The 13,664-nt window shown below is 34.9% G+C and overlaps 1 protein-coding gene across 2 annotated transcripts in view; it reads right to left on the reverse strand.

Annotated features, from left to right (window-relative positions):
- The window catches only part of TPK1 (thiamin pyrophosphokinase 1), a 304,971-nt gene that overhangs the window by 272,047 nt on the left and 19,260 nt on the right, over nucleotides 1-13,664 (reverse strand). The window lies entirely within an intron of this gene.

The raw sequence follows: 13,664 nt of genomic DNA on the forward strand, positions 1-13,664 counted from the left end.
CCATTGTACTCCATACTCTTCATTGCTATTTCCCACTCCATCAATCTTTGTGTCCACAATCATTCCTAGTGATTATTCTTTTATTGCAGACAAAATATGACAGGACATAAAACCCTGCAGATTTCTCAGGGTGCACTCATATACGAGTCTATTTTGAGATCTGTTAAACAGTCACTCTATAACCTACACAGATACATCATGCTTATTTTATGTTATACCTGTTTCTCAATCAAAAGTGCCTTGACATGTGTCTTACAAAACCCTCCGAACACTGCATGGCTTCGGTAAATGTTCTATCCAAGCTCTGGTTCCTTTGACAGTACCTTTGTCCAGAACCCCTAGTGAATTTTCTCAAAAGCATTCAGTTTAATTGTAGATTTAAGGCTATAACTATTTTCAAGGTATGGGGCTTTTTTATCTATATAAACAACCTTACACCTTACAGTGTTTCTATTTGCCTTAGAGAGGCAAATGTATCTATTGACTTTCAGAACAAAGTTAATTTTACTAAGACTGTAAAAATGCCCCAGAAGTATGTCCAGAGATGTGTAAGTTGGACTACTAATACCAATAATATATCTGAAATAGATAGTTCAACAGAATTCTTACCTGCTTTCTCTACTGCAAAATAGATCTTTAATTCATAGAGGAAAAAGGTTAAAAGCTTTCAATTACAAAAATTACAAAAAGGAATTACAAAAAGGACGCGAAGGCTCCTTTTATTTTTGGTTGCAAAAATTATTTCATCTGAAAGAGTTTTTTTTAGGTTGAACAACAAAGAGCTTCACTGAGATCAGCATTACCAAGATCCACAAGTTTTCTACAGAAGCAATTGTCCTTTTCATCAAAGGAATAATAACCCAGGTTTGCTATTTTCAAATTCTGTCTGTAAACAATATTTGCCAGAACTATTTACACAATCTTCTGGGTGCCCAGTGCAGGACCAAAGGCAATTGGCACACAATTGAAACACAAAACGTTCCCTCCAAATATCAGGAAATACCTTTTCACTGTGAGGGGACGGAGCACTGGCACAGGTGGCCCAGGGAGGTGGCAGTTACCCTCCTTCGAGATACTCTAAAGATGTCTGGAGATAATCCTGGGCCACTGGCTGCAGGTGGCCAAGCTTGAGCAGCAAGGCTGGACCACAGCACCTCCAGTGATCCTTTTCAGGCTAAATCCTTCTGTGATTCTGTGATGCAAGTGTCTTATATACACTGAAAAAGAACATACTATCAAAACTTAAAATCCAAAGAATAATTTCTCTTCTAGATAGAAATGTTGTATTTGCAACAACAGCTGATGGTGTTTTATAAGAGACTGAACAGAGTATGAACAGAGTATGAACAGAGCCATGGTTAGTGTATGAGGAAATATTACAATCACAGAATAACTGGAATCCCGTGGGCTACCAGGACAGTATAATTTGGATCTCAGGATTCCACAGTTATGTCCCATAGCAAAGAATCCCTTAGCTTTGTGTTATATGCCATCAGTTTGGCAATATTTTGAAATCAGTCTCAAAAGAATTTAAGTTTATTGACTCTGCACTGTTAAGCAGAGAATGTCATACACCTCTTCTAAAGAGGCGATGACTCCAGAGTTACATAAATTTAAAAGTTAATACAAGAATATTGTAAAGGAAGCTCATGGGGATTCTTTTAGTTTATTTTAAAAGGTTGGCAAAATTTCTTTAGTTTTTAGTTTTAAGCAAACACTACCAGGCTAAACAGGTCAAAGAAGGTTGAATGGAGTAATTGAGTAGTTTAAGAACATGAACACTTTGTTCTTGCTGATAAATTAGACAGCTGCTGTGAATTACATTTCATGCTGTTTTCACAAAACATCTAATTTCCTCCTGCTAGTTCTAAAGCTACTTGGAACTGTACACAATTAACTCCACCACCTTTCCTTTATCCTTCAAAAAGCATAAATTTTGTTTGCTTACAGTTCTCTACATATTTTTCTTTCTCCTATAATATCATAAAAAATAATACACATTTGTAGTAGAAGAAATGCATTAGCAGCATAATGCAATGAAAATGAATATATGTATGATCAATTAATTGTAAAAGTGCATATTCTTTTATTACATACTTGTGCAACTGCAATACTTGTGCAACTGCAAGCTCCAACAAACTGGAGCTTTATTCCTGTTTTCAATACATTTTGAACAACTCAAAGTATTTTCCCCTGTATTTGGAAATAGTATAAAAAGCTAACTTTTTTGTTTTCTGAATACAATTCACACTTTGTCATCAACCTACTTTCAATTATGCAAATTGCAACATGAGTGGATCCAAAATGAAGCACCATTTTTTTACTAAGAAAAAAAGGGACATAACATTTGTAATAAAAAACATTTATAAAAAACAAGGTTGCACAAAACCAGTTTTATACAAAGATACAAACAAAACATGCCTTTAGGAAGAAGTATCTCTTTGACAGTGTAAGAATAATGTATCACAGAGAATCTATAGTATCTAGAAATATTCTTTACTGAATGCCTTAACTTCCAGGTTCTGGAAAAGGAAAATCAGTTTTTGCAAGGAAAACCAGTTAAAGCACACCTTTAATTTTAAACACAGGCTTAAGTTATCCCTCCTTGCCCAAGCCTGAATGGGACAGGTACATGAGCTGTACAGCTACGCTGAAAAGAATGGGTCACATTTGCTTCTTTTCAAAGACACCGCTGAGAAATTTATGCCTAATTCACAGAAGTCAGCTGTAATTCTTTCAATTACTTCAATAGACTGTGTTTAATAGTTAGGTATGTAAAAAAATTGCATTAAAATTTATTCAAAATACATTCACTGAATTTAAAGCCCTACACTTACACATACTTTTCACCTACAGGAGTGTAAACCAGCACTAACAGTAAGCTTCTTTAACATGTTCCATGAAGTTGTTAATTCTCTTATGGTGGTATTTTTTAATGATGACAAAAATATGTATGATTTTGAATTATAAGCTGGCAATAATATTCTCATAATAAAAAAAATAGGAATTTCTGATATTCTTGCAGTTAATATGAAGCTAAAATAATGCATTACCTTGCAATTTAAATTTACTTTTGACATTCCTCTAGCAAAGGAAGGTGTAGGCAAATGTTAAATCAGTTTCAAACAGACTAAATTCTGAAGGATCAGATACTCCTATTACAAATGCAAATTGCTCTTTTTCCTTCTCTCCTTACTGATCCATTTAAGTTTGGCTTTTTTTTTAAATTTGCTTCAATAAGTTTTTGATACTAAAAAAATAAAAACAAGGAAGAAGAAAAATAATGTAATTTTAGATTCTACGAGGTTATTAAGAAGTATAATATTGAGTTAAGAACACTTACAATTCATTCACCACATCCTCACATTTCCAGGAGCTAGTAGCATTTGAGTAACATTTGTTCACAGCAGTTCTGAGTCACACAGTATGTCGATTTTTTTTTTCTTTTTACTTGCTCAAAATGCAAAAAGATAATTTATTTATTAAGTTTGGGAACAAAATTAGCCACAAAGAAATAGGCAGGTATCCAGATAAAGTTATTGGGAGTTGTGTTCCCTTATATCAGACTAAATTTTGACTTTAAGAATAAGCATTTTCTCCCAGTGAAAGTACTCAGCAACTTAATTTTATGGTAGTATGAGTTTCACAGTTTGTTTTGGTATCTTCCCAGAGTTATTTAGTTTCATATGACAGTTCTCAGACCAAACACCACTGATGTACAAGTATTTTTGATAAAACCATCTATAGGCTTTGACAAAAAACCCAGGCAGAGTGGATCTCTAAAGTGTTAATAAAAAAAAAGTACCAGACTTTACATCTACTCTGTTGAAGTGATTGTGTGAATACTATTGGCTCACTATAAGACAAAATTAGTCATCTTAAGCCTTTTATGTATTGATTTAAATTTATTTATTTTAATCCAAAGCACTGAATAATATTTCAGATGAAGTCACCACGAGGTGGTCATGCAACAAATACGGCAAAAGACTCCACTTTTAATATCACATATCTGTGATTTATTGATCCCTCACAGAATCTGATGGAGGGTGAGAGACTTTTAATTAAAAGATGTGATTAAATGCAAATCCTTCAAAAGCCTTTCATGAAAATCTTGCTTCAGAGAGTGATTTGAAGAGCCATAGAAAGCTGAGTCAGTATGCTTAGAAAGAAAAGGTGTATTCCTAATGAGATTACTTGCACTGAGGTAAGATACTATTGAAGATAAGGCTCTCAGTAGGAAACAATTTCTAGTTCTCAGTACAAAACAGCTGACAAAACTAGCACTGAAGAATACTTTTTTGCTCTTGCAAAATTAGCAAAGCTGCTATTCTTAGGTCTTTCAGAAAATTTTATTGGATTTTAAATTGCTCTGGCATGTCCCTTTGTTTTATTTACTCTAATGACAAGAATTGAATCTTGTTTAAGTGAAGCTGTTTCCATAACTGTAGCAGTGGAAAGTGTAATAGAAACAGATGACAGTGAACATTGTGTCTTACTTCAAGGTGATACCCTGGCACTGCAGAGAGTCCTTCTGTTACAGAAGGCTCAGCTTAGTCAGTTAAATATATCACTGATGTGATCTCCCTAGTTTCAGGGAATGAGCTAAAAATGTCTTTTCTAATTACATTCCATTTTGTCATAAGTGAACCAACACAGAAAGAATTTTCATAATTTCTCATTCTTCTTAAAACAGCCATAACATGTTGGGAATCTATGACTTTCTTAATTAACTTTTTCTAAGTATCCTCTTTCTCCTCAAATTTTTCTTGAAATTTTACTTTAACATATTTATACACATCTTTCAATTTCCTTTTCATTTGTATAGCAATTGACATAAAACATTAAAGTAAAAAATATAGTCCCAGAAACAAATTTCTTAAGGTAAAAGCTCACGCATTAAGAAAAAACTCCAAAACCAGAGAATTAAAGCAGAAGGAATCTTAAAAAATTATTCAGTAAGTCTGCTTAATCAAAGCCAGACACAAATATCCCTAATGTGAAGAGGGCAGAAAGCAAACAAATATTAAACTGACTGAAACAAAGGCAACATTTAGAATTCATATGAAGGACAAGACCTTAATGTCTACACTGAGATGAGGAAGGAGACTTGAATGTGTATGCAATTACATGGAAAAGAATATGAAATCAGAAAGACAAAAGCAGATAAGTAAGTAGAAAAGAATCACAGATTCACAGAATACGGTGAGTTAGAAAGGACCCACAAGGATCACTGAGTCCAACTCCTGGCCCTGCTCTGCTCCCCAAGAGTCACACCATGTGCACAAGAGCATTATCAGAATGCTTCTTGAACTGTGTCAGGCTTGGTGCGCGACCACTTCCCTGGGAGCCTGTTCCAGTGCCCAACCACCCCCTAGGGGATGAACCTTTCTCTAATATCCAACATAAACCTCCCCTGACACAATTTCTGGTCATTGCCTTGGGACCTGTCACTGGTCACCACAGAGAAGAGATCAGTGTCTTCCCCTCGTCTTTCCCTCATGAGAAAGTTGCAATTGCAATGAGGTCTCCCCTCAGTGTCCTCCAGCTGAACAGACCAAGTGACCTCAGTCATCATCATCTGGCATCCCTTCAAGGCCTGTCACCATCTTTGTTGTTCTCCTTCAGATGCTCTCTAATACTTTAATATCTTTCTTATATTGCTGTGACCAAGACTGAAGTGTTTTGGAGAAGAATATTTGAATAAAAGTCAAACCCCAAAAAAACCAAATATATGGGGTTTATGTCACTCAGAAACACACAGCAGATATCCATTTCCAAACCACTTCAGATCAAAATGTGCAGATACAAAACAAAGGTTCAGAAACCACAACTCAGAAAAGCCAGGAAAATGCCTGTCACCTTATCAGTACCCAGGCTAGATAGAGCTAAACCAGAGGTATGTTTAAAGCTTCACACGTGCTCAGCTGCCTCCCAGGCAAAAAACAGGCTCCTGTGAGGCTCCTGGCTAAAGTAAAGGTTAAGACATGTGTCAGTGAGTACTGTACAATCCTCACGTGGGTCTCTTGGAGCTCTTCTGTAGGGTATAAATAAATAAACCCCCTTGTCAAGTAATGACTGGATTACTCATCTACGTATTATTCAAGTCTCACTTCTCTTGTTCTGGCAGGAGTTTTGACCTTTCACCTCAGACTACTCTCCCTTAAAAAATATTCTATATTATTACACTCCATTTTCACATAAAAATTCTACACTATCTCTAGCTAATACCTACTTCATTGGGTATAATGAAATACACAACATTCTTGTTTAGTATTTAGTAATTTTAGTAAAAATTTCAGTAACCCAGTAGGAAGAACTCTGGCAAAATACAATGTGTTGTTATTGTTGTGCAATTATTAGTGATAATTGCATTCTAAAGCAATTCTGAAATATGAAGCTACTCAACTGGAATTTTTCTTGGGCATGATAATACTGTATTTTAAAATCTCTTCTTGGTTTCATACAATTTACAACACGGTAAGTTCACAGATTTCTGTTGAGTCAGTCCTGATTTACATAGTTAGAAAAAATTTGCAACTGTCTGACTGAAAATCACCTTGTGAGAACTTCTTCAGTTGCACAGCTAATAGTGCATTATCATAAAGGAGACTTAAAAGCATCTACCAATGATGTCTGCAGTTATTTTTTTAAATACAGCATTATTAAGTGAAGAACTCAAGCATATTTTTGGTGAATATGAATTCACTGAAGAAAATCACATCAGAACAAATGTTTTGAGGGGTGATTTAATTTTTTTCTTTACTAGTTTTCAGAAGAAGGAATATGCCATAAAATCTGGAACCACCATAAAGTTGCACAGGGTTTTAACATTAACTACAGAAAAAAGGACCAGAAGAAGACTAAATAGGACAAGAAATTGGCTAATAAGCAAAAGATACTGATTTTTTCCAAAAGGAAATGTACTAAATTGAAGACAAGGTTCTTAGGATAGATCCTCAAGGATCAGTGCTAGCACTAATCTTAATATTTTAATAACTGTGGCATAACACAAAGTTTACGAATTATTAAGTCAGAAGGCATCATCAACACAAACAAAGAGATGGATACCTTATGGAATTTAATGCATGGCCTTGTGGCACAAAATAAAAATAGGATGAAACTTAATAGCACCAAAAGCATAAGAAATGCATTTCTGGGGTGTAATAAAAAAACATGCTATGCTCTGGGAGCTGATGAACTGCCAAAGAACAAGAAGTATGTAAGTATGCCAACTGGTCACAAGATCACTCCAAGTCATAAAAAGACAAACCAGGTTGTATAAATGATAAATACAACCCAATGTTGCATTCAGCACACAGAGAATAGCAAAACTTTTGTATCAAAGACAGAAAACCTACTATGGAAGATTCCATGCAGAAAAATATTCACGCATGAATGAACTTGTATACATTGCCCATAAAAACAGAAATTAGAAGACAGTTCCTTGTTATTAGAACAATGGCCTGTTGTAGTATCAGCCAAATAAGGGAGAGTAAAGAACAAAATCCACCCACTGTTACATATAAATGAAGAGCTACTTGAAAGCAAGAAAAGGATTACATTGTGTGGGATGAAATTTGCCAGCCATCAGTCATTAGATGTCCAGCCAACCTTTTTCATTCCTCTTACCTCTACTTTCTAGTTTACCAAGTCATTGTAAAAGTTGCACTCACCACACTTCCAGAGAAATACATTATTTAAAGCTTTCATTAGTAGTATTTTTGTTTCCACAACAAATGGCATTTGCAAAGTACAAAACTGCCTGATCGATATCTAGTATTGCATTATATAATCTAATACTGGAAAAAATAAGCAATGTAATTCTTTTTTCTCCCACTTGAGAATATATGTACTATGATGAGAACTATCAGGGGAATCTGAATCCAAACCAAACAGTCACTGTTGGAAAATGTCCCGTGTTCCAGTTCTGCAGACTGGGCTTTGTGAGGTGCTGGACTTCAATAATCCATCTGCTTTTCAACACAAGGTCAAGAGACTTTACAAAATTGAGAGCAAAAGAACAACCATTTATTAACTATACAAAGTGTCAGTCCTTCTACAGAGACACAAACCAAAAGTCGGTTTTGTTTCTTTCTTAAGGCCCAATATTGCATTCCATGGTTCAGGTGAACACTTTATGAGCTGTCATTTCTGGGAGTTCTGAACAATAATTAAACCAAAGAGGACATGATGTTCTGTCACGAATTCTCTTGAGATCTGCACTCAATACAGCTTTTTTTCATAATTAATGCACAGTGCTGACACATAGTTATGAGTATATTTACTTGGTTTTTACTGGAAGATTGGTTATCAAACAATTTTTTATCACTCCACTCTGCTGGGAAATTTGTATTACAAACTGTAATGCTCCATGGCTCAAAATAAGCTTGTTATTTTTTAACATGTCTATAATTAGAGCTGTTTGGTTGTTTTTTTTTTTTTTTAATTTATTTTTTATTTTTTTAATATAAATAGAATTTTCTGTGTTGCAGCTAGTTTATTTGATTTATTTTTTTCTGAGTTCAGGTAATGAAGTAGGCACTCTGCAAATATACTGAACACTTGAAAGTTAAATTTCTACACTACACACTACAAGCCAGATTTGCTTTGTTTCTGCACAGCTTTCATCTCTCAAGTGATAAAAAAAATACCCAGAACTATTCAGTCATTGAGTTTTGGTTGGTTTGGGGTTTGTTGGGTTTTTTTTTTTGGTAAAGCAGAGAAGAATCTAATCACTTTCCTGTATCATTTTCCTCAGCACTTTGCCATAATCACCATCAATATAATTATATTGCATTTCCATGCATGGAACTCAAGCACTTTACAAAACATCACAGAGAAAAATGTCTTCTATCCTTTAGCTTGCTATAAGATGTGCTTTAGTTCCACAAGGGATACTTAACATCTGAAATGAGGTCAATATGAAACACTGTACTAGTCAAAAGACCTTTAAGATCTCAAATACTGTGTATTTACAGACGACAAAAAAAACAAAACAAACAAAAAAAGAAGTAGCAGTGATACAGTTCTAGTGACAGAGAAAAATAGTGCATTTCATTGCCTGGAAAATTATTCTGATAGGATTTTATTAATATAATAAAATTATGAAATATCTGAATTTGGAAGGAATATGACAAGGACAGTCCAAACTCAGCCCTGCAGAGGACAGCCCCAAGAGTCACATCATGTGCCTAATGGCATCTTCCAAATTCTTCTTGAATTCTATCAGGCTTGGTGCTATGACCACTTCCCTGGGAGCCTGTTCCAGTGCCCAACCACCCTCTGGGGGAAGCAAACCTTTTTCTAGCATCCAACCTAAACCCTGACAACTTCAGACCCTTCCCACAGGTCCCGTCACTGGTCACCAGAGAGAAAAGATCAGTGTCTGCCCCTCCTCTTCCCTTCATGAAGAAGTTGTAGACTGTTATTCCTTCAGTTAAGCCTATACCTTTAGTTTGTTAGAAATTAACTACTAGGTATTGAAAAAACCAAACCAAAACAAACTTGGGAAGTATACAGAAATTGTATACGCATGAAGCAACATCTATTGTTATTCAGCATCCAGTACTTAATTAACTGAACCAAAGGCTGCATCCAGGCTTTTAACAGCAACTGCTGTTTATTTCTCCATAAATTTCTCTAATCTCTCTGAAAATCTTAATACTTTTAATTGTCCCCGTATCTGTGGCTGTGAGCTTGTACAATTTAATTGCAATCTGCACAAAAATTAGTTATTTTGCTACAGACATGGAACATGTTTGATATTATACCCTGAGCTTTGGCATTAAAAGAAAAAAACAAAAAAAACAACACAATAACAAATACCCCACAAACAGAAAACACTTGTTCCTGATTTTTCTTATAATTTTATAGGCTTCTACTATATTTTCTCTGTCTTTTCTTTTCCCAAGCTGAATTCCTAATTCGTTTAATCTCTTTGCATAGAAACACTCCACACCACTGATAGTCATCATTACCTATTCATATACTTTTAAAACAAATCTAGCTATACAAAATTGCATCTGTTTGCCCTATGCAGTTAATTTGGTCTGATCTGATTCAGCTTTCATCTAACCCTGTGGCAAACAAAACATTCATCAAGTTCAATGATCCTAACTGTATTTATGCTGCAACACCTGTATTTGAAGTACTTTAACTACTGATTACACACCTTAAAAGAAAGGTAGGAAATACAGAACTGGTGCTAGCATGAGTGGGCACAACAACAGCAAAATGAGTAACAAAATACCAAGGCATATCAGGTGAAAATCTCTCACAAGACACACCTTAATTAGTAAGAAATAGCTTAATTATACATAGTTTGAAAGAATCACTTCCATCTTAAGATTCCCCACAATGTATTTACAAGGCATAATAATCTTTTGTATGCCAGGATTGTTCAGCAAACATATGGAAATTAATATAAAAAGTATGCCTATCTAAATTACCTTACCTTGTTCTGCCTTCCTTTTTGAAGTGTAGGCATAAACTACTGCTTAGGTTTTATGTAAGAATTATATTATTTATCAAAGTAGTCTTTCCTTGACTGTCATAATTTTGTTGTCTTACAAAGAAATACAAGTGGACATGAAATTTAAAGAACATTGGAATGAAAATATTTCTGTAAGAAGCACATTTATTTTATCATGTGGAATGACAAAATCTGAGTTTACAGAAAAAAGAAACATGCAGCAGGATAGAGCAAACTGGGACAATTTTTGAGAAAACATCTTAATCTTTTTGTCTCATTAGTAAAACTGTTCACAAGAAAGATGAGGTTTGATAAACACATTTGCTTTCAAAATCTCTGAAGCTGTTCTAATATCCTAACTCATAATTCTCCAAGTGAAATATTTCACTGAAAAGAAAGTTCACTTAAAGCATGAACTTGAACAGTCACATTTGAAATTAAAAAAAATAAAATACATATATATATATATATATATATATATATATATATAATTTAAATGAAGATGCTTTGGTTGATCTTAAGTATAATTTAGCAATATTTCTGAGAATTAAATTTATTGTTCCAATTTAGGACAAAGACATGTTTTCAAGATTTTACTATTTTTCCAAGACAAATTAATCTTCTTTCAACAGTAAAGGCACAAAGTAGTTGTGAACACAGCTGCTTCTCTAACCTTACTCTTCTGAAAATGACACATTGTGAGTATAGCGGCTTTCTTTTAGGAGTGGGGCAGAGCTGATCTTCTAGAACTCCACAGGACCAGGGAACCACCATTTTTTGAAGGTTTGTTTGGTTTTTTCCCTCTAAAAAAACAAAAGTGTTGTATTTTTAGCCACAGATTTCCACTAAGCACCATTTTCAATGGAATTTTTTTGTTTTTACTTCACCCACATCTGTGACACATATATAATAAGTACTGCACTAATAACTTGAGTTTTCAGTGCTTTGCCCCTCCCAATATAACTTGCAACAAAGAGCTTAAAGTGTAGTGAATAAAAGTCTCAACAACATAATTTTCTTGGTAGAACTAGACGCCATGCAGAAGCACTGCACCTCCCAACAAGAGCCTCTAGTCTTCCCATATCCACAGGTGACCTTGGTGGCGTACTGCCAAAGCAATGTGAAAACCAAGGAGCATGTCACAATCTACAATGCGTTTTGCACACACACACACACGAAAACAATATTCCCATGAAAGATGTTGAAGGAAGATGGCCAAAGCTGATGAGGCAGTCTATCATAACTTCATTATATTTCTGCCATATAATTTCAATGAAAGGAAGGAAATATTAAAGAGTATTTTAAAAGTTACACAATACGTGCTTGCAGCACCTGTTTGCAGTCTACACAGACTAATTCTTTCTGATGAATGTAACCAACAGAGAAGGGCTATAAAATACTCACTTAAGGGAAACAATCACTACACTCACCAGCTCTGTAAAACTACCAATCACATCTGTTGTTTGCACACATCAAACGTTTATTGACAATTTTAATTTTGATTAAGAAAACAGCACTCACTTATTGCATGGCAGTTGGGGTTTCTTGGCTTTTTGCTAGGTTTGCTAGGTTTGGGGTTTTTATTAAGGACCTAACTGTAACTGCTAAATTCTTTCACCAACAGGGAATACCCAGACTTTTTTAAATAAAAAAGTCTGGAAAGATCATGAACTAGTGATATTAAAATTTTATCAGAGGGTTTCTCAGCTTAATTCTTACAGACAAGAAACCAATACAACAATAAAAATGCTAATTGAGAAAGTTTTTGGAAAGATGCTGCAGACAATACAACTACATGCATGGGAAATTAATTCTGTAGATGAAGTGTAAAAGATGGGTTATAAAGTTAACGAGATATTACTTAAGGCAAGAGAAACAATTAGACTATTAACAGTGAAGATAAAGCAACATTCTGCCATCAAATATAATGAAACAAATTAAAAGTGAAATGAAAATTTAGATATGAATATGAAAATAAAGCTGAACAAATTAAAAGGCCTAAAGAGTCCACAGGCTCAAAATCCAAACAATCTCTCCAAAACCACAGCACCTATAAAGAACCTGAACAGTCTGCTAGTTTACAATTTTTTCACATGCTAAAAATCTGAAGATCCATCCTCCTTCAAGGCATGGATTGGTCTGCTATTTTTTAAGACTAGAAAGAGATTTTTTGGGCACCAGAAATGAAACTAAAAGTCATGGGTGTAATTGCAAACAGAATGAGTACTGAAAAAGCAGTAAGCTGTGCTACGCAGGTAATCATTCTGAAGAATCTGTAATGTTTAAAGGGAAGATTCTTCTCCAAGGACTGTTGCAGACACATGCAACAATGGAGCAAATGAAATCTATAGCCATTAGCTTGTATTGTTTCACAAAACACTTCTCTGACACTACAGAAGCATGACAGATGCCAAGTCCAAGTCTGCTTACACATTTCTGTTTAATTCACATAAGCTAATAAAACAACAGCGGATTTAGACTTAAAGACATTGTATGTAATAAACAGTCTTTCTTACTCTGCCATTACCAGGTGGGACTGCATACCAACACTTCACTCCCCTTGTTTCAGAAGGGCTTTTGAAGCATAGAATTGAATGGTTTCAAGGCTCTGGTTAACAATGCCAACATGTTAGTCATGGAAGTCACTCACCATCTTTCATGTGTCTGTCTCCATTTTTTATTTTGCTTTCCAAGTATTTCCTTGTTTTTTCTTTACTGCTTATTCACTTTCAAAACTCTGAAGGCCCTCTGATGGCCCCTCTCTCCCACTGTTTTGAACAATCCCACTACTAGCCTCATTATCAGATGACGATGCTGTTCTTACCCTCTGCTGCTGGCTCCTCTCTGTCAGTACTGACATCTTGTTAATGTCTTGCTCATGGATATCCTGCAACCATTTCAGCCTAAAAGACCTATGAGCAACATCTCAATTTTCAATGCTTTTACTTAAACCATCCCACTTTTGTGAAAAGTTCACTATATATTATCCTTAGAAATCTCTCAGACTTACCAGGTGCCACAATTCCACAGACATGGACTGGCAGTTAAGGGTTTGCATGCCATATTTACTAAGCATGGTGCTGACCACAGACATCTCACCTTCCCTTGGTGCTGCTTCCCTTTGCTCTTTTTTCATAGTTTGTACTGCAAATATCCTAGCTGTTGTCTTGGAACTAGTATGTGCATTCTTTTT

The sequence above is a fragment of the Onychostruthus taczanowskii genome, unplaced genomic scaffold, assembly GCF_017590055.1.
Source record: "Onychostruthus taczanowskii isolate IOZ18803 unplaced genomic scaffold, ASM1759005v1 scaffold88, whole genome shotgun sequence".
NCBI classification, from domain to species: domain Eukaryota; kingdom Metazoa; phylum Chordata; class Aves; order Passeriformes; family Passeridae; genus Onychostruthus; species Onychostruthus taczanowskii.